We start from the raw sequence: 21,224 nt of genomic DNA on the forward strand, positions 1-21,224 counted from the left end.
TTTTACATCTCCTGCACCACTTCTCTGAAAGTACTCCACCAAAACGAGTAAGTTATTCATCCAGGAAAAAATACATAGGGTTAGGAAACAGGGGACCCCAACTCAAGACAGAAGGATTTCCTGTGAAGGGCAGCCCCGGCTTGATGTCTGGGCAGATGCTAGGGAGCTCCCAGCTGGCTGGGAGCAGGAAGATGGGGTTCCAGGGGAGACCCAGCCAGGAACAATAACTGGAAGGAAACCTGATGTATGTGGAAAATAGGGCTGGTGGGAAAGTATATTCCATTGGCAAGTTCAAGAATTAATGACAGTATCTGGATAACTAAGGAAATTTTAAAATATAAGGTTACTATTAACTCCAAGAACAAGAAAATTTTGAAAACAGAAAGGAAATAAAATCATAACATATTACTTGACTCAGTAGGAGAGATTATTTATATGGCTGTAATAATTTATTTGCTGATTCTTTATTTAATCAGAAATTTAAAAATAACTGCCAAATATAGGTGGGTCAGGGGTGAGGGGGGATTAGTGAAGTACTAAATCTTCACCTTGCAAATTAAGAAATCAGTAGATTATGCCTTAAGTTGGTAACTTAAGAAATTTTGGTGTTGGGGCACCTGGGTGGCTCAGTTGGTTTAGCATCCAAGTCTTGATTTCTGCTTACGTCATGGTCTCAGAGTCATGGGTTCAAGCCCCACATGGGGCTCTGTACTCAGCACGGAGTCTGCTTGAGATTCTCTCTCTCCCTCTGCCCTTCCCCCTGCTCGCGCATGTGCACTCTCTCTCTCTCTAAATAAATAAAATCTTAAAAAAGAGAGAGAGAGATTCGGCATTGGCTGATTATTTAAAAACCATGGAGGCACAAGCCAGAGGTAGCAGTTGACAGATTAGGAGGTGGCTCTTTCTGAGGAGCTGCATTCAAAGATGGGGACCACTGTTTCCAGTTGTAAATTCAGTAGTGCTATTAGGCTTCTTAAAATATGGCCATGCATTACCCTGAAATAAAGATTAGTTACAATTGGGGGGGGGGGTAGGCAGGGGAGATGATATTTGCGAATGACATCTCTAATAAAGGGATTATTTACCACTATCAACTAGTAAAGACTAGTAAATACACACCTAAATCCATAAATATTTACATGAAACCAGAAAGCTCTGTGACCTAGGATAAGCCCCTTTACCTCTGAGTCTCAGTTCCTCCACGTGTTTAAACTCACTAACTGTATGATCTCTGAAATCTCAAATGCACTATTAATCAAATGCAAACCTGGAAAACACCACTCCTTATTTTTACAAATGCACTCCTTTTCTTAGATAAAATACAGAAACACGTGAAAACATTTTAGGTTAAAAAAAGTCCGGGGAGTACAAAGGCTCTGACACATTGGCCACATTTTGTCATGGAGCATTTTTTAACAGCCTGACGAGCTCTGTAGGGGCCCCACTTCCAGTTTATGCAATGTGGGTAAACAAACATGACTCTGAGAGTTCTCTTCACCTGCCCCACGTTCCCCCCTCCCCAATTCAAGACAGTTACAATAGCTATTGAACCCTAATTCAGTGTCCAGATAGGCAACCAAAACTACTTTCCCCACTGGAGAGATCCCCCAGTGTCTACTGTGGGACTAAGGGGTCTTAGGTGGAATGAATGAAACACTTTGATGGTCCAGAAATATTCACTGGCGGGCGCCTGGGTGGCTCAGTTGGTTGGGCGACTGCCTTCGGCTCAGGTCATGATCCTGGAGTCCCGGGACCGAGTCCCTCATCGGGCTCCCTGCTCGGCGGGGAGCCTGCTTCTCCCTCTGACCCTCTTCCCTCTCGTGCTCTCTGTCTCTCATTCTCTCTCTCTCAAATAAATAAATAAAATCTTAAAAAAAAAAAAAAGAAATATTCACTGGCGAGAATTTATTATCCACCTCACCTCAAGCTCCTATGAGCTGTTCCCTGGGCTGGGCTAACCGCCCCCCGCCCCGCCCCCCACACACACCAGGAACAACAAAGAACTCAGTGTTTCCAAAGGAAAGAAATCAACGTTGCAGCTTCACCCAGACAGAGGACTCACTCCAGTGTCTGGTTCCGGTTGCTTTCTCTTTCTTCCTCTTCTGGTCCCATCCTTCCACGGCCCACCTAATCCTTCCAGATGGAAGTGCCCTTAAACTGACATTCTCCCTTCAGCCCCTCGGGCACAATTTGTTTTTCCCCAGAGTGAGAGCTCACTTCCCCGGCGGAAGGTGGTCCAGCTGTGAGCAGGTGAAGTTAGCCGGATATAATTTTCCAAAAATCATTTATTTTTTGGCCAGAACGAGCCCCTGTGATCTGCCTCCATTAGAACCTCGATTCAGAAAAGCAACTCTGACAACTCCAGAGTCCTGGCCTCAGAGCACTTGATTAATGTCGATGCTCAGAGCCCACGATGAGGAGGAGGGAGAGGACTCCTTGTAGCCCGTGGAGGTGTGCGGTGGCACCTGCGACCCTTCCAGCATCATCACTTAGGCGGAGCTGGCGTTTGTCACGCCTTGCATGAGCTCGCTCATTTAATGCCTTAAGCAGCCTTATCCCCATTTTACAGGTTGGGGAAAAAAAAAAAAAAGGCAGAGGGAGGTGAAGGAGCTTGCCCAAATGTGAACAACTAGGAGCTGGCGTCCGATAGGAACTGAGGTCTGGGTTAGTCTAGAGCTGGTGGGTTTGGTTTCCCCTGGGGCCACCTCGCTCATCTCCCCCAGCATTGGGCTGGATGCGAAGGCCAGGCTTGGTTGGGTTTGAGAGAGGAGCTCGGAGGTTTGGTGACTACATGTGGATTGTCACAGAACGTCTTGGCTGTTGAACGCCTTTTCTCAGTATTGGCCAACTCTGGCCATTCTTGGTCTCCTTCATCCCTTTGAGTCCCAGGTATGGACCAAGAAGTGACCATACATGATGCTCAGGGTACACCTGGATACTGTTCCAGTCTGACGTGGCCACAAGTATGTGCTTCTGGGTCAAGTTACCACAAGTGTGCTCTGGGGATACAGTGACCTTGCTGCTTTTTGTCTTCTTCTTCATGCCTTCCGTTTCCTTTCTTCCAGTCCTATCTTCCGGCTTGTGGCGGGGCCAGGGGTCCCTGGGTGACCCTGTTTTCTAGTATGGTCTACAGTCACTCCTCTGCCCCCAGGCTCTGAGGACTGGCGTTTAGAATGTGGTCTGCGCTGCCCAGCACTCTGGTATGGGCAGAGAACCGACTGGTCCCAGTCTTGCCAGCAGCAGGGGCAGCCCCCTCGGGCACACCTGCTGGCATCTCCGTGGGGCCCCCGGGTGCTGGAGGCCCCAGCCTTGGAGGCTGCACCGTACAGATTCCAAGCTCAGCTCAATGCCCTGGGTTTGAGCTTATGTAACTGCTCTTACTATTTACTTTTCAAAAAGCCCTGGTGAGGGCTGTAAATATTTTAAGATAACATTTCTTGAGGTTTTTCCTGTGGTTCAAATGCGTTACATATTCATTACAGAAAATTTAGGGGACAAAAGGCAACGCAGACATAAGAAAAACAAATACTCTCTGTAATCCCACCAAGTGGAGATAACATTTAAAAATGTATAGCATTTCATTCCTTCTTCCTGGGCCTATCTATCTACGTTCACTTTTATTTCTAAAAATGGAATTCTATCACATTCACTGTTTGTGTTAGCCTAGCTTATAGCCATTTCTCTCCTTTCTGCTTTACCAGCCAACCCTGATTTTGTCCAGATATAGGCCAGCCTTGCGCCGGAGGGAAGGCTGGGATCTTCTCCAGCCTGGGAGAGAGCCCTTCCAGATAATTCCCCTGGTCTTGTCAGTGATTGGCTGGGGAATAAGCGTGTGACATTATTTTGGCCAAAGAAACCTGAGGGAAGTCTGTCGGAAGCTTCTGGAAAACATTCTTTTGGTCTTAAAAACAGAAACCAAAAAAACTGACCTGCAAAAAGAGGCTTCTCCTCACGCTGGAGGTGTCGGAAACCAGGGCAGCCGTTTTGCAGGCTGGCGAGGGGAAGGAGCGAGCCTGGGAGGATCAGCCAGGAAAAGAAAGACTCGCAGAACCAGTACTGTTGCTCCTTGCCAGGCTTCGGAGTTCACCAACCTTGCAACCATCCCTAAATGGTGCATCTTGTCACATGGTAAGATAAACAGCTTTGTGGTTCATGATCTGTTGCTACTTGTGACCAAAAGCATCCTATCTGGCAGCCATTTTCTTATCATTAGGTAATTCTTCCACAGCATTCTTTGAGCCAGACCTACTCTATCCTGACTGGCATACCATATAATCTGTGCAACTGCTTCCCTCTGTTTGGACACTGAGTTCATTCATGTGTTCTGCTATTTATAACACTGTAGCAATGGCACGCCTGAGCCCACTTCCTATTTCCTTAGTTTAAATTCCGAGTCGAATGTTATCAACAGTTTTAAGCTTTTAACACATACTGTAAATTGCCCAGGAGTCATTATTAATGTGTTTTGTACTAATCTTAAAAATTCTTCATGGAAGGTCGAGTTCCTCCTTCTTCCCGGTGAGCTATCAGAAGAATCATTAGCAAAAAATATTATTCCTGCAAGTGCAAACTTATTTTCTAGAGTGAGTTCCATTTAAACAAAGTAAGTCTTCTAATGAACTTTAATACTTTATGTTCTTTAGCCATGTTCCATTGGGGTTAAATTATTAGGAACAAGGCTCAGGGCCAAGTAAGGTCATATGTTTGGGCTGATAACTCTCAGTTCTACCTATACTCTTGGACTCAACTGGGGAACTAAAAAAAAAGAAAAGAAAAGAAGCCCAATCTTTATGGAGGTATAACTGATGTACAATAAAGTGCACACAAGGGAAATGAACGATTTGGTAAGTTTATATGTATAGACAGATCGATCGATCGATCGATCGATCTATATATATCTATATCTCTATATCTCCATGAGGCCATCACCACAATCAAGATAATAAACAACTTACCACCCTCCAGTTGCAGGGCTCATGGTCCTTCGTTGCCTGATGTCCAACAACGTGAAAACTATTGTTTCATGTATTTTTTCTGTTTTTTTAGCTGTCTCAGGTGCAAAGAAAAAAACCCACTCCCTGTTACTCCATCTTGGACAGAAGCAGATATTCCCCACTTGGGGAGCTTTTATAAAACAATCCCTGGGCTCCGTCCCAGAACAAACAAACTGTAATATTTTGGGGAAGGACTTGGATATCATAGTTATTTTTATTTTTTAATAAAGGCGTAATTGACATGCAATAAAATTCATCCCTTTCCGTTTATGATTTTGTGAATTTTGGCCAATGAATAATGAAACTGTCACCACGGTCATGATACAGAACAATTCCACCCTTCTTCCAAATTCGCCAATGCCCCACCCCTTTGTAGTCAACCCCCACCTCCACCTCTAAGAGCCCCTAGCTCCTGGCAACCACCGATCCTTCCCACTCTCCATAGTATAGGTACATGGACCAGAGTAGACGGCTTGAGCCAGGGAGATGGGCAGATGAAAGGTCTAGAGTTAACAACACACATTTGCTCCTTTGAAGAAACACGGGAGCAAGTACACTCGGCCAAAGCTGTAGTTTATCTGTTAGCCTGATGAGCAGCTATGGTCTTCACCTAGATTTCTTGGGCACAGAACATAAGGGGCCAGAAGGACCATCATTGTTGCAGTCAATTTAAGGTGTCAAGAATACTGATTCTATCATGGTTACTAGATGTCTCCTGGTCCTTCCATTTTTTCCTATGTTCAACATTTACCTGTTCGACATACTCTGTTGTGCCCCTCGGTGACCAAGCTATGTATCTATACATGCCATTCGTTTTTGTCTTCTAAAGCAGGATTGATTTCTCTCTAATAAAACACAAATCCACATTATGTTGTAGTCCATGCAAAAACTATCTTTCAGGTGTAGCCACAGGAAGGTGAGGGGAGGCATCACTCACAGGATTTGAGATGAAGGGATTAGATCAGTGAAGACAAAAGTGCATCGACATCATAACTGTGTGAAATCATAACAATAATTTAAAGTTACCTTGTTTGCGTGTCACAAGAGCCCTGTGAATGGGTTATTCTTAGTCCCATCTTCCAGATGAGGAAACATGCACAGAGAAAGTAAACAAGTTGGTCAAGGCAGTCAACCAGAGAGAGGCAGAACTGAGAGCAAAGCCCAGTACTTCTGGCTCCAGGTTCAACCCTCTTTCAACACATGGCAATCGGGATGAAATGGTGTCCACCTTCTCAAGTTCATTGAAAAGAGTAACAGCCTTAGGATGGCAAACGGTGTCAGGAGACAAGGTTGACCGGAAGTGAAAGGGAGGGAGTCTCACCCCTTCCCCAACACATGAGGTCAGCCTCGCAGACCACCACTGATGACACCAAAATGTTTTTCTTCTCTATTACACAACTATCCCCTCACCCTAGAAAACCCTCTTTATAAGCCAGAGGCAAGTGATGAGCTAAGAAGGGCAAACCTGGTTTTCAGCTACCTCCTTCGCTTAGGTGGCCCAGGGCTTCAATGTGGAATGTGGCGTCGCTGCCGGTTTTGGGTCCCAGCCCAAAGTGAGAACAGAGATTTCAAGGTAACAACTGCTTCAGACTTCTGGAGTTCTCAGTCATAGACCTGCGTGGGGGATTGCATAGAAGCTTCCACTCACTTCAGAGTTCAGCCCTCCTTCAGTCTCTTCCCTTCTGTGTGCCTGTAGCTTGAGCCAGTGCTTCTCAAAATGTGGTCCCTGGACCAGCAGTCTTAACATGACCTAGGAACTTTTAAGAATTGAGCTAAAATTCACATCACATCCAAGTGACCATCTTAAATTGTACAATTCATTCTCACTTAGTTACATGGTTGGGTGTTGTGCCACTATCCCCTCTAACTGGCTGTGAACCATTTTCATCAACTGAAAGGAAATCCTGTACCCATTAAGGAGTCACTCCTCATGACCCCTCCCCCCAGCCCCCGGCAACCACGAATCTGCTTTCTGTCTCTACGGATTTGCCTATTCTGGGTATTTCATGTAAATGGAATCATACCATAAGTGGCCGTTTGTGTCTGGCTTCTTTCACTTATCATAATGTTTTTGAGGTTCACCCAGGCTATAGCAAATATCAGGATTTCATTCTTGTCTGTTAGTCTAGCAACTTTTTAGAAATATCGATTCCTTGCCTCATTCAGACCGAGTGAATCAGAAACTCTTGACTGTGGGGTCCAGCCATTTGTGATCTTTTGGTTAATCGGATGTATCCCAGAGTGTAAGAGCCACTGATTTAGGAGATGTCAGCCTGTGCTGTTTAACCCAGAAGATAATGGGTTCCTAAGTTCAGGATTGTGTTATTCTGCCAAAAATCCACAGTCAGTATAGACATTCTAAACACTAAATGTTTTTTGCCTTTTTCTTGAGATGCAGCACAGGGCTGTCAGAATCTGCCAGATTCATTTCTTGTCTTAGAAAACATACTGAAAAACTAGAGCATGTTCTTTCAAAATAATCCCAGACGATTTTTAATATCTCTATGTTAACTTCAACCTTTTCCATTCTGTTTCCATTCTATTTCTAGAATGTCTAGTTGCTTCTCAAACATCTCCAGATGTGCCTTACCCAAGCTGTGCGTCCTAGGTGGCTGAAAACAGGACTGTCCCAGGGGACTTCCTCCTTCTCTCCCCTGTTGCGCAGCACGGATTTATCCCGCACACACGCATGCCTAGACTCAAGAGCCTGCCTGGAAGACTGCCAGCTGCAATGAACCTAAAGGAGTTTCTGTAATTTGACACCGAAATTCCATTTCTTCTCCGGGATTTCCTCCTCATGGTGGCTTGGGCAACCCACCTGGCCCTCTGCTAGTAATTGGTAGATTTAGGAAGAAGAGTAGTCCAGGATGGCATGGGCACCTGTAGTAGGCTGTGCAAGCAACCAGCAGTCAAATAATTTGGGTTCAAGGGCTGACTTGATTATGCTCTCGTTTATACAACAGATACAGTATTCCTTGAACACCACATAAACTATCTATTGGGTGAGAAGATAGTGAACAAGATAGACACTGCCCCCTCCATCACCAATTTGGGGGGCTTAAAATCTAGTGGGAGGTCAAAATAAGCAAAGAGGTGATTTCAGCACGTGATGTCACATGGGGGAAGTTGCTATAAAATATGCTACAGTATATACTGGAGAGGCATCCAGGGGGCTGGAGGTGGGGATGACCAATGGCTCTGAGGAGAAAGCGATGGGTAAGTTTAGACATGAAGGATGAGTAGAATTAGCAAAACTGGGAGTTGGGTGGGGCAGGTGCGGTTTATTGGGGAGAGCATTCCAGAGAGGAAACGGCATGTGCAGAGGTTGGGGGGAGAGAAGAGGCATGTCTCGTGTTAGGAACTGAAAGGATCCCCAGCAACTACACCCCTAGGTATTTATCCAAAGCATACAAAAAAGCTGACTCGAAGGGCTATTTGTACCCCAGTGTTTATAGCAGCACTATCAACAATAGCCAAACTATGGAAAGAGCCCAAATGTCCAACGACTGATGCATGGATAAAGAAGATGTGGTATATAGGTACAAAGGAATCTTACTTGGCAATTAAAAAGAATGAAATCTTGGGGTGCCTGGGTGGCTCAGTCAGTTAAGCCTTTGGCTCAGGTCATGATCCCAGGGGCCTAGGATCAAGTCATGCATTGGGCTCCCTGTTCAAGCTGTAGGGCTAAGTTAAGGCCATCAGGTAAGCCATGTGATCTTGTCAGGAACACAACAGAAAGCCACTGGAGGGTTTTGAGTGGAGTTGTGACTTGATCCGCTCGGTGTTTTAGGGGTCACCTGGACTATGTAGGGAAGTGAGTTGGAGGGATTCAGAGAGGAGAACGGGAACCCACTTAAGGCTTTCTTGCACTGGGACCTCTCACACGCTACTAGTGAGGATGGGAATCAGACAGATGCCTTTGGAGACCAACGCCAATTCCATTTGGAATGTCTAGTAGAGTGAGTGGAAGATGTGTGTGCCCTGAGATCCAGAAATGCTGTTCACAAGAGGGTATGAACAAGATGCTCATAACTGTATTCTTTGAAATAAAGTGGATGCAATCTAAATTGCTCATCAATAGGAGAATGGGTAAAATGGATACACAGAATGTGCCATATTTATACAAGAGAATCTTATATAGCAGTTAAGATGAATGAACAGGGGCTACGTTTATCAGATTAAAAAATTTCAGAAGCATCATATTGAGCAAACAACCATGGTTAGCAGAAATACAGGTGCAACTGGACACCCTGTACATAAAGTTGATAAGATATGCCATTATTTTGTGCACCAGACAAAAAATGCTGAAAATTAAACTCTGAAAAATACTTTCTTGTCTCATAATTTGATACCCTCTAACTGAGTAGAGGTTTTTTTTTTTTTTACCATATATTATTTTTGTGTATGCATTCAAAAAGAAAAATGTAAGTGGAATAAATCAGTTAAAGAATTCCTCATTTAATTTCCACATTTAAACTCTCTTCTCAGTGTTTTGACTCAAAGTTACTCATGTCTGTTTTCCCCATCCTGCATCCAGCCAGAGGACTGGTGATCTAACATTTCTGAGAACAACCCATAAAAAAACTACCCATCATTGGCACTGAGCTCTTAAACTATTTTTGCAACTAGGTATAGCTAACCTTTAGATTCCTGCTCTCGGAACATCGCTAAACATTTCTGATTTGCCACCTCCCCCACCCTCTCCTTGCAACCGTTTTGTTCCTAAGGGTAAGCCAAGTGTCCTTCTGTCGTCCCTGCAATTTTCCGCAAGCATTTCCCTGACACCTTTGATGTTGGAGGATGGGCTGGCAGTCTGGCCCTGTCACAGCTGCCACCCAGCCGACAGCTGTTGTAAGACGTCATTAATTATAAAAGCATCCTGATTTCAGAGATATTAAAATGCGGGGGAAAAGTGTGCCTTAGAAACAATGAAAAATGGTAATACTATTTCTGAATAAAAGTGTATTTATAAAATGGGAGAAGTACGCACAGGAATGGTACACACCAAATTCAAGATGGCCGTTATTCCCGAGCATGGTTGTGGAGAAATGGGGGGTACCGGGCAGGGCTGTGAGGCACAGGGGGCTTCAGAGGAATGTCTGACATTCCAGTCTTCAAACTAGGTAGTAGTCCTATGCGTTGGTGTTTCTATTATTCTCTGCGCTTTTTGTGGGACAAATATTTCATAATAAGATGAGGCAACAGTTCTAATAGTGCAATTCTGTTAATAGCTGGTTGTGAGTCAGGGGAAGCTGTATAACTGCGGCTTTCTAGTCTATGCTATAAGGATAGCAATTCCTCTCCTTCCTGCCTCAGAAGAATTTTGCATTGCTGGGAATGTCAAAACAGCAAATGGTTGCGAATACCTTTGTTGGGCTGTAAAACACAACGGAGAAGGGTTATCGAGACTGTTACCTCACGAGTTCACCAAACCTCTTACTACGGATGTAGTGTGGCTGACGGTCAGCGTACTGGCCCCCAGTGGATCAGGCCTCCCTGTGTCTGCACCTCTTTGGCAATATGGCTCTGCCACTCCCCCCGTCAAAGGACGGAGGCTATTTCTCCACTCCTCGGATCTGGACTGGTCTTGTGACTTGCTCTGATCTACAGTATACGGTGAAAGTGACAATGGGAGTTGCAGAGCCTAGACTTTGTGACAGAGCTTTGACTGTAACACTCTTAGATTCCCGAGGCCCCCGGCCTGCTGTGCGGAAGCTCTGTCTGACCTACTAGAGGGTGCAAAGTCACGTGTTGAAGAACCAAGAAGCTTAGCCAACAGCCAGCACCAACTGGTAGGCGTGAATGAGGCCATCTTGGACCTTCAAGCCCCACTGACCCTCCAGATGAATTCTGTAGACCAACAGAACTCCCTAGTCAAACCACAGAACCCTGAGAAATAATGAGTCATTATTTTTAGGCCACCATGTTTTAGGATAGTTCGTTTTGTGGCCAAGTATATCTGAAACAGGATGCCTTTGAAAGTGAGGCACACTGACCCACGTCTTGCAGATTGGTATAATCTATTTTGCTGACCACAAGACCCTGCTCTTGCCAATCTGTAACCTATGTCAAGCAGTAAGTAATTACTAACCCTCGACTCTGTGTACCTTACCGGCTGGGTGCTACAAAGATTAAGAAAAGGCACAGGAGACAGATAGCTCAACCAAAGCACCTAAAGTAATCCCGTCAAAAAGATGTCGACTATAGAAAGCTAAATTACAATAGACGAAATTGAAAAATACGCATTATCCAGAGAAAAATGAACATCTGTAAAGCTCTATGTGACAGGAACTAATTCATTTAATACTCACAACTACCCAATGAGCTAGGCATGACGGATTGCTCCCATTTTGCAGATGAAGAGATTGAGGAAGCTGCTGTCAAGTACATGGCTCAGAGTCATGGAGCCTGCAGGTGGCCAAGGCCCCCCCGGGACCCAGCAGCCTGACTGTTAAGCCTGTGTGCTTACTCACACAGTGTGCCCGGGACTACACGAACACTAGTGAGAAACAGTGCTGTGACGTGGGCGCTCTGGGGGTGCGAATGGTCCAGAAGAACCCCCAGGGGAGGGACACCTTAGCTGGCCTTGAAGGATGGATAGGAGTTGGAATGGAATTAAGTTAGGGGGCTCCAGGCAGGGGTCATGGTCCAGAACACCTTGTCCTGCTGTCCTACATCAGCAGTGGTGTCAGGAGCCAAGAGCCATTTCTGGGTAAGCCTTGCCTATGATTCTAGAAGGAAAGGTATGCTCGGATATACTATTAAGGTTCTCACTCCTCCACCATCTTGGAATTGTTTTTAAGATTTTATTTATTTGACAGAGACACAGCGAGAGAGGGAACACAGACAGTGGGACTGGTAGAAGGAGAAGCAGGCTCCCTGCGGAGCAGGGAGCCCGACGCGGGGCTCGATCCCAGGACCCTGGGATCATGACCTGAGCCGAAGGCAGACGCTTAATGACTGAGCCACCCAGGCGCCCCTCAACCATCTTGGAATTGTGATGGAACATGTTGAGTCTAACTTTTGTTTGTTGTGTCTGTCTTTGGTCAAAATAGGTCACTTTACCTTATAAATGCCCGTGGTATGAGTGCAGTGTGGTGGGGGTTGGTGGTGGCTTGCAGACATGGTTACGGTTCATGAGAAGGACCCTGGCATCCCGGGGAAAGCAGGGGACCACAAGCGTACCACCCGGCTTCACCATCCCCCCATCGCCCCAAACATGGGAGAGCTCCCAGCTCTGAGGGAAGAGGCACTTGAAAGGGGCATGGAAGCACCAAGATGATTTTGACAGATGAGACCAGAAGGAGAAGGAAGAGCAGGTCGTGGGGTACACGAGACAAAGGCCTGCCCTCCCCGCCCCCCACATCAGGGAAAAGGAGAAACTGGAAAGAGTGAAGTCTACGAAGAGAGCTTGGGAAGTACAGGAAGACAGGAAAGGCAAGGTGACTGGGGTGGTGTTGAGGAGCCAGAGTCTTGAGCAGGGATATTTCAGAGGCACAGGATCACATTCTGGAAGCAAGAGAGAGCGAGTATAACAGTACGAGAGAGCAGCCATTCCGCCTGGCCAGTTCTTAATTCAGTCTTGCGGATTTAGGATAAGGATGAGAAGTAGATGATTAAGAGGGATGACAATTATATTATGAGGATATCCTGTGTAAAAAGATCAGACAAACCCTGGAAATACAAACGATATAATGTATTCTGGTAAACTTTAAAAAAAGTGACACATATAATACATGGCCAGGCAGAAAAATGTGAACACAGACAAGCAAAAAGGAGGAAAAACATAAAGGAAATATCACTTCTAAATCAACCGTACAGCGATGATCAATACATCATCCAGACTTTTTCAATGTATGTATATAACGACATATTACATAAATGGACCCATACTGATTTAGATCCTACTTGAGAAAACCTAATATATTGTGACTATCTTTCCCTATCAATACATATACTCCTGGGCATCATTTAAAATGGCTGTTTATTATTCCATGTTGAAGAACATCTTGAACCTTCTCCAATCCCCCACTGCTATTTGTATAAAAACCTTAAGTGTATCCATTCAAGCGATGTGTTCTTAGCCACATGTACAAAGAGGGTACTTGAAAAGTAAATCCCAGAGTAATCATTATTGTCATTATAAGTACAGAGCTCTTTTCAAAGCACACCCTAATGGAACATTCTGCAGTCTTCCCAAAAGAGTCTTTAGGTGGTGCTATTAGTCAGTACAGTTCCTTCAGAACACAGGTGACTCATCTGGGGAGCATGTGGGCGACTTCTGTCCATACTTGACCCCTCCTTTTGCCTCTACTCCGGGTTAACACAACTCCCTCGAAACAGAAATGAGAAGTATTGGGGCACCTGGGTGGCTCAGATGGTTAAGCGTCTGCCTTCGGCTCAGGTCATGATCCCAGGGTCCTGGGATCGAGCCCCGCATCGGGCTCCCTGCTCGGCAGGGAGCCTGCTTCTCCCTCTGCCTCTGCCTCTCTCTCTGACTCTCATGAATAAATAAATAAAACATGAAAAAAAAAAGAAATGAAAAGTATCAGATATTTTGCAGTTGTTGGTGATCAACATGAGTTTCTGAACTGGGGCAAACTTTAATGGATTTAATATATCCTGCAAAATGTTATGAATGGACCAAGCAGAAGAAAGTGCCTTTTCTATCAGGTAAGCTATACCTGGGGCCTCCAGCAAAGTTACCTGCTGCTATCAGACTAGGCCTAGTGAGATGGAAATGATGTGTCCTGATGGTCTGCAGAGCACAGTTTTCTTTGGCACCAACCACGCACGATAAAGTATGTCACTTGGATGAAAGCATCTTTAAAATGATGGCTTTATAAACAGATTTGAATCCTCCAGAAAAATGAAGCATAGGGGCCTCCTTGCTTCCCTCTAGTGGTCATGTTGTGTCGAATCGTGTCATTCCCGGGAGCTGGTTGTGTGTGACCTGTCCTGGGAAACCCAGCGCTCTCTTGTGGAGGGCAGGAGGCAGAGACTGAGGCTGCGGGGAAGTATCTAGAAGACTGGCAAAGACACACGCGATCCGAAGGACTGATAAAAACTAAGTCAGGCGCGCCTGAGTTTGTGGGGTTTATGCCCCCCCCCCCAGAGATCGCTTATGCGCATAATCGAATTATTTCATTCTTTTGGGATGATTGAATTGTAGATCTTTTTGATGTACCTTTTGTTATTGTTCTATTTATCCTGTTACTTAGGAACATTATTTTGAAACTAGCTGATTTTAAGAAACACAATGTTGCCCCGTTTTCAGACGTGGTCTGTGGATAGAGGGAATGCTCCACAGAGCTGATGGTGGTACCCCTGAGCCACTAACCCATTTGTGAGGTTCTGCAGACAGAAGACAGTGATTACAGATGTGGGCTCTGATCAGACAGACCCGGTCCCAGGGCTGGTTGTGCCACATGCCAACTGTATGGCAGACCGACACCAGGCTTAACCTTTCAAATCTTACTTTCCTCTCCTGTAAAATGAGGAGGATCACAGTTCCGACTTTGTAGAGTTATTTTGACAATTAAAGGAGAATATGAAAATTATATTAGCATAGCCCTGCGATCATACTAGTTAGCAAATGTTAACTATTACTATTTAACCAGGAATACAAACCTTTTAAAAAAGTGCATTACACTCTTTGCTGCCTTCTTAAACAGAGTACAATGACCTACATTAACCATTTTCTCTGGGACTCTGATTTTTTCCCTGTAAAAATCAGCTCCGTGCCCACAAATAAGAGCAATAAAGTGCCGGGCAGTGGCTGAGATCTGAGTACAGTTCTACTTTTTCTCCACGACAGAGCTGGTGGTTGTGCCTGCATCCTGCATCTTTCCTGAGTTCTTTCTATTCCCATTAAACCTGTTGGCTCACTATTTCGCTGCCCATCCCTAACACCACGGCTCACGCATCTTCTTTCCCATCTGCTGTGTAATCAGAAATGAGGTAACATAGCTTGTTAAAATTCTGCTTTATGCCAGCAATTAAATGGTTTCCAAACACCTGAACTATTCCCCTCTTTGCAAAATATCTAATCTCTCTCAACACCTGCATGCCTTTTAGCACCTTGTAATCCGTACCCAGTGGGGAGGAAAGAGTTAGAAGAAAGTTACAGGACTTTTCTTGGGGTGGGCAGCTGATCACACGAGGTGGGAGCTTTGGAAGCAGCCCTGGTTTCATTTTTGCGTTTTTGGGAGGGTGCCTGGATCCTGCTCCCTGGATGTGAAACACTGCCCCCTGCTGGTGGGGAGGTCTGGAAGCTGCTCAGGGTGGTGGTTTCACAGGAAAAGGTTTCCCAAATGGTGAAAAAGGGAAGTACACAGATATTACCTAGAGCAGCACACCTGGAGGAGAATGGGAACCAGAGTCCAAGTGGGAGCAAAGACCACCGTGAGGAGAGGCAAGGTGGGTCTATAATCTAGGCTACAAATAACAAGGTGAGAAGCGTGGGCGTCATACTTGGAAAGGCTCTAAGACCAGCGATTCAAGATGAAGGTCGTGGATGCTAGCTAGAGCAGTCTTATTTACTCTAGTGTTTCTCAAACCACATCCCACAAGCCACCATTGTTCCATGAGTTGTCATCAGGCGATCCATAAAACTGGCTTCCTATATTCAAATCATTTTTTACAATGACACACCATAAGCACTGAAAAGCTTATTAGCTCATCCTGACCCCCACTCTTCCCTTTTCCACTAGAAATTAATCATAGTGCCTAGCGTGTGCGTGTGCACATGCGCGCGCACGCACACACACACACACACGTGTCTTAGATGGGGTTTTCTTAGAAGCAGACCTTGAAACAAAAATGTAAATGCCGGCGATTTATTAAGAACCAATTCCTGGGAGAAACTGCCAAGAGAGTATGGAGGCCAGAGGGAACAGAAAAAGAAGCCATGCCCAGAGAAAGTCCCAGTCTCCACTGGGTCCACTGGGGGATCACGGGAGCATCAACTGCTCCACAGAGTTTGTTTCTTCTTGAGGCAAGGAAGTTGGTATGTTCAATCTTCCCTCCCACAGCCCAGTAAGTCCCTGGGTAGCAGAGGTCAGAGAGGGGATGGTGGGTAATAAACTGCCAGGCATTTCAGCGCTCTAGATGGGCAAGGTAATGTCAGCATGGTCAAAGCTGTCAAAATGGTCATGGTCAAAGCTCAGAGGAAGGGCAACACTGGGAACAACAGGCAGCAAAGCACACAAAGGCGGGGGGATGGCACACAGAGCCAAGGATGTGTGGGGATGAGAGAAGGGTATCAGTGGTGTCCCCTAGAGTTCTCATTAAATATGTAGCAAATAAGTCAATCAGTGAATGAGTGAAGGCCCCCAAAAGTCCCTCTGTACAGACACACAGAGCATCATTTTTTAATTATATGTATTCACATTTCAATTACCTAGTGTTCTGTGGATTAGATTTTGTAAAGAAATATCGCTCAGGGAAAGAGCTATTTAACTTTATCCAGGACAGTGGGGTTAGGGCAACAGACCTTCTCACGACTGAGACAGCAGGACAGAGTCCCGTGCCAGGGTCAGAAAGTACTGGAATAACCAGTGCATGGCAAGTGGGACGAGAAAAAGGTGTGACCAGTGAGATCATGAACCTAGCATACAAACGGACAGGATGGGGTCTAAGATGACCCGGGGCCCATCGCTAATTAAGCAGATGACCAAAGAGAAAACAGGGCCATGGAAGTCCATACAAAGGGCAGCATGAAACGGTGATGTCAGTACACCATGGAGAGAGAAAGATCAATACAAATATCTGTGAGGAACAGGCACATCAGCAGCAGTAATAAAAATAATCTTTATGGCAATAATTTTATGAGATAATTTTGATGGCAATAAATCTCTTGCATGATGAGGAAGAGAACAGATGGACATAGGAAAACCCCCAAACCCAAAATAATAGGGCGGCTCTGTCCTCGCTGCTCATGAACAGCGAGAGACATCATGACGTGCTCTCCCACAGGAAGAAATAAAGATTAAAACCAAAATGATTCCCCATTCATGATCTTTATTGTAGTTGAAATGTCTCAAGTTATTTAGTAGAAATTTAATGTTTGCCTATAGTGAGGTAGTTATGTTCAAATAAAGATGCTCTTCTTTCTTATGTCCCTGTTGAAGGACCCCCAACACGGTGGTACGGTGGCAGGAATATGTGACTTGGAGGGAGGGGACATATGGCTCCTGTGTCATCTAGTCCAGAAGACCGGGCATATATTGCTATAGCTACCATCCCCCAAATAAGTCCCTTGTTACTCAAGTCTTCTGTGTTTCAGAGCCTTAAAACAAACAAGAAAACAGAAAATAGTACATCCTGAGTCTCAGCTAAGTTCCCAATAGCTGAGGGTACAGGATAGGGGCTCGGGAAGCATGAGGTGCCACGGTGCCTGAAGGTCCAGCAGGAAACCCAGGCCATTTGCTTTCCACCATATTTGAACAGGAGGTGTCTGTGTCATGCGTTCTTTCAACGTGGACAGGTGCGTACCCATTTACAAGATTAAGACAAGAACTGAGCTCACTCTTGTAACACCCTTTAAAGGAAGCAGAGATAGAAGTGCTGACCACAAACTTGAGCTGGCTTTTGCAGTTTGAAAATGGACAGCCAATCCACGTTATTATTACTCCTGAGCTTTAACCACTAGTGGTAATGTGTTATTGCCAAGGGACTTTTGATATTTTGTGGCCCCACCTGTAAGTATAAAGAATAGAACTGAAAATGACCCGGGGCCCATCAACCACTCATTGCCTCCCACGCCGTCACTGCTCTTCACCCAGGAGGGCACCGCTCGAGCAGGGGCGGCGGGCTACACCACGGAACCCCTGCTCCCAGGAAAATGAAAGCAAGCATCTGTGGTGGAAACGAAGGGTTAAAAATGAATTAGTACCATTCTCTGTACTGAGAGTTTGTGATACAGGGTGTTAGTAGTTTTCCAGAAAGAGATTTTATACATGTTGAGAAATAAGGCAGTGGGTAGGAAAACCACCCGTGCTGGAGTCCACCCACACCTTCTGATTTTTTGCAAGGAAGCAATACCGCAGCGGGTAGGAAAACCAGCCGCGCTGGAGTCCACCCACACCTTCTGATTTTTTGCAAGGAAGCAAAGTCCCTGCACTGGACCTTGGGGACTATTTCTCATTGCCCACAAAGGCTGCTGGAGGAAGCCAGAAGCAATGACATTTTTGAAAGCCTTGCTCAGACCCAACTCGGTGTACCAACCAGGGTTCAATGGAGTGAGCTTCTCCCTTCCATCATCCCCCAGCACCCTGGCCCTATGAATGTCCTTAAAATCGATCCATTCTACGAGAACTCCTTCTCCTTGGTGGTAGCCTGTCATGTAGTTGGGGCTGGAGCCCAACTCTAGTCACAAAAATATGGCAATAAGATAGGACCTCAGGGGAAGTGGGAGTCAAAATTTGTAGGTAGATTGTCTGCAAGTTTCTGATTATCTTCTTGCCACCCTCCCCCTCCTCCACAACCTCCTCACCCCTACACACCCTCTTCACTCCCCACCCCACCACCATCATTCCCACTACTCTCCTTCAGTATGAGAGGGAAACAACCGGCTGTGTATATACTGGCCTCAGCAGACCAGAAGCTGTCTAACCAAATACCTACAAAAGTCATGCAGGTAACAAAAATCATAAAGCCCTGCTGAGCATCAGGCCTCCTGAAAAGGCATTCAAATTCAGGGCCTTTGGTTTATTTGCTTGCTTGCTTTCTGTTTTAACACTGTGTTGGCCAAACAAAATACATCTGCAGTCCAAATTCTGACCATGGGCCGCCAGTGTATACACTGGGATGCAGACCAGGCTTTCTTTCGTGCACAGCTTTTAAAGTACGTACGTAAGGTTGAGGTCCTAGAGGAGTGAGTCTCACCCTTAGTTGTACATTTGCATCACCCAAGGAGTTTCAAATATACCCATAAATGAGTTCGCAATTTTCCCCTGGACCGATTAATCCAGAACCTGAGAGTAGGGACTGGGCATCAGTATTTTTCAAAAGCTTCCCTAAAGAGTCTACTGTTCAGAGGGGTTGAGGACCACCAGGCTGCTCGCCGCTGCTCTCTGGAACCCGAAGAAATAGAGGCAGCCCGGAGAAACAAGCCTACAGGAAGGGCCCTCAAGTACACTTTGTGGGAGGCCCCATTTGGAGAAGATACTTCCAGGGGTGCTGCTGGTGGTAACCCATGTATTTCCTTCAGACTTCTCCAAACCTGGCTCATTTCCTGGGACCCGGCCGGTGCCAATCTCAGACACTGCCTTGAGAACTCCATCTAAACATGTCTTTGTAACCTTTTGCCTCATCGAACTACCCACCTTCCAACAGTTCTATCTACCACCAAACCCAAATGATAAGAATTAGACCTTGACCTCCAGCAAGGCAGGGCTCCAGCCCCCTCGTGACTCCGGGGGACGTGGTGGTTAAGTAGAGCAAACAAAGGATTAGAGCCAGAAGAAATGACATATAAGGAAAGAGGAGAAGGAGGAGAAGCCTGGCTAAGTGGCAGCTAAGGTCCTGGGCCAGCTACAACCCCCAATCAGACCTTAAAAGCCCAAACATGGTCACAATGAACTGGGTATTACTGTCAAATTATTAATGCCACTTTATCAAAATAGAATGTACTATCAGCTTAAGGCTTAAGTGAGTTACTTCTTCTTAAAATGGTATATCCAGGGTCCCCCCCCCCTTTTTTTTTACTGGACTGTACAAGATGTAACTCAGAAATGAATCTGTAATAGAAAAAGTACTCTCTGCATCTTCCATAGCAAAAAGTACTCTCTGCATCTTAAAATCTGAATGTCAGCCTGGGACGGAGAATAACTCAGCTTCCATTTTTGAGATGTGATGAAACTGGGGCCCAGGAAGGTGAAATTACTTGTTCAAGGTCATACAACTACCTTGGGGCAAAGCTAGAGGTGGTGTCAGGGTCCATAATCAACATGCACAGCTTCTCAATCAGGGCATTCATCTTTGCTAGGTCTGGATACAGCCTGAGAAGCCTGCACAGTGGAGCTTTCTGGAAAGCCTGCTAGTCTACAGGTCAGAGTTGGTACCTGAAACCTCTTTTCATCTCTGCTCTAGGGTATAAACTGACAGACAAGGTAACCCTAAAAGATACATTTCACTATACCCTGTATTTGCACATGCAGAGTCCATGAGAACGTTCCTACCACTGCTATCTTAGACTGTGTGGGTGATTCAGAGTGCCCTCTTGGGGGAGGGAGTTGGGACACTAAATGGAAGAAAATGGCAAATTTCAATCCTCCAAAATTTCAAATGTAGCCAGATAACCACATAATTGACTTGAGCTTAAAAAAAAAAAAATCCACAATTGAATACTCGATCCACCAACTGCTGTAATGAAAGGATAAAAGCCATTCTCATCCCAGCTCATCATTAACAATCAAGATTAAAAAAAAAAAAAGGAGAAGGCATTTTAATTCTGTCTTCCTATCTCTGGACACTCAACCCCAATCCCTGACCCGTTTATTACCTGACTAGGGGTTTGGCCCTCCACCAAACACTTCCGTCTCTCTCTCAAGCTTGGACGTTACATCGACCTCCAGGTTCCGCGGTGGTCCTCCCCTTCCTTCTCCCATAGATTCTCTCTGGCCCACATCAGATAGAAAACCGAGGGTCTCCAGATAGGAGCTCAGTCCCCAGGAGAGCATTCTCTGTTCCTTCCTCCTCTTCCCAGTCTTTGCCTGGCTCATCTGAGCAACACCACTGCCCTCACCGGTCTGTCCCCCCTCGCTTGGGTCCATGCCTCATTTTCTCGGAATCGTCTTTTTTCCCCTCAAATACGTTTCTCCATCACGTATTTTAGTAATTATTTATTTATCCATCTGTCTCACCCAGCCAAATATGCACTTCCTGAGGACAGATACTATGTTTCTCTCATTTTGTACTCTCCGGCATCCAGTAAGTGTTGTGCTCCATGAGTCACTACACAGATGCATGAAAGAAGGAAATAAAGGCAAAAATGAAAAAAGCAGCGTGACTATCTTTGTTTATGTGAATGGGTCTTTCCCTAAGGGAACCAGACATTTTGTCCAACTGTGTGTACAAAAGCACAATTAGACAAGAAACATTTCAAAACACAATTTTCCAAGGGTTTCTTCTGGCTGCTTATGCCAAAAACAAGAACCCAAAGAACCTAAAGTTAACATTGATTTTAGATAGCATTTGACTGTTGGAGGTAGAATTAACGGAGACTTG

General features: G+C 45.4%; 1 long non-coding RNA gene across 1 annotated transcript in view; it reads right to left on the reverse strand.

Annotated features, from left to right (window-relative positions):
- LOC118356190 overlaps positions 1-20,613 on the reverse strand; it is an 87,835-nt gene extending 67,222 nt beyond the window's left edge. Inside the window, exon 1 of the long non-coding RNA XR_004819519.1 lies at positions 20,500-20,613. This is a non-coding gene — a long non-coding RNA (uncharacterized LOC118356190). The remainder of the gene's footprint in view (positions 1-20,499) is intronic.
- Between the last annotated feature and the right edge of the window lie 611 nt (positions 20,614-21,224).

The sequence above is a fragment of the Zalophus californianus genome, chromosome 13 (assembly GCF_009762305.2).
Source record: "Zalophus californianus isolate mZalCal1 chromosome 13, mZalCal1.pri.v2, whole genome shotgun sequence".
Lineage (NCBI taxonomy): Eukaryota > Metazoa > Chordata > Mammalia > Carnivora > Otariidae > Zalophus > Zalophus californianus.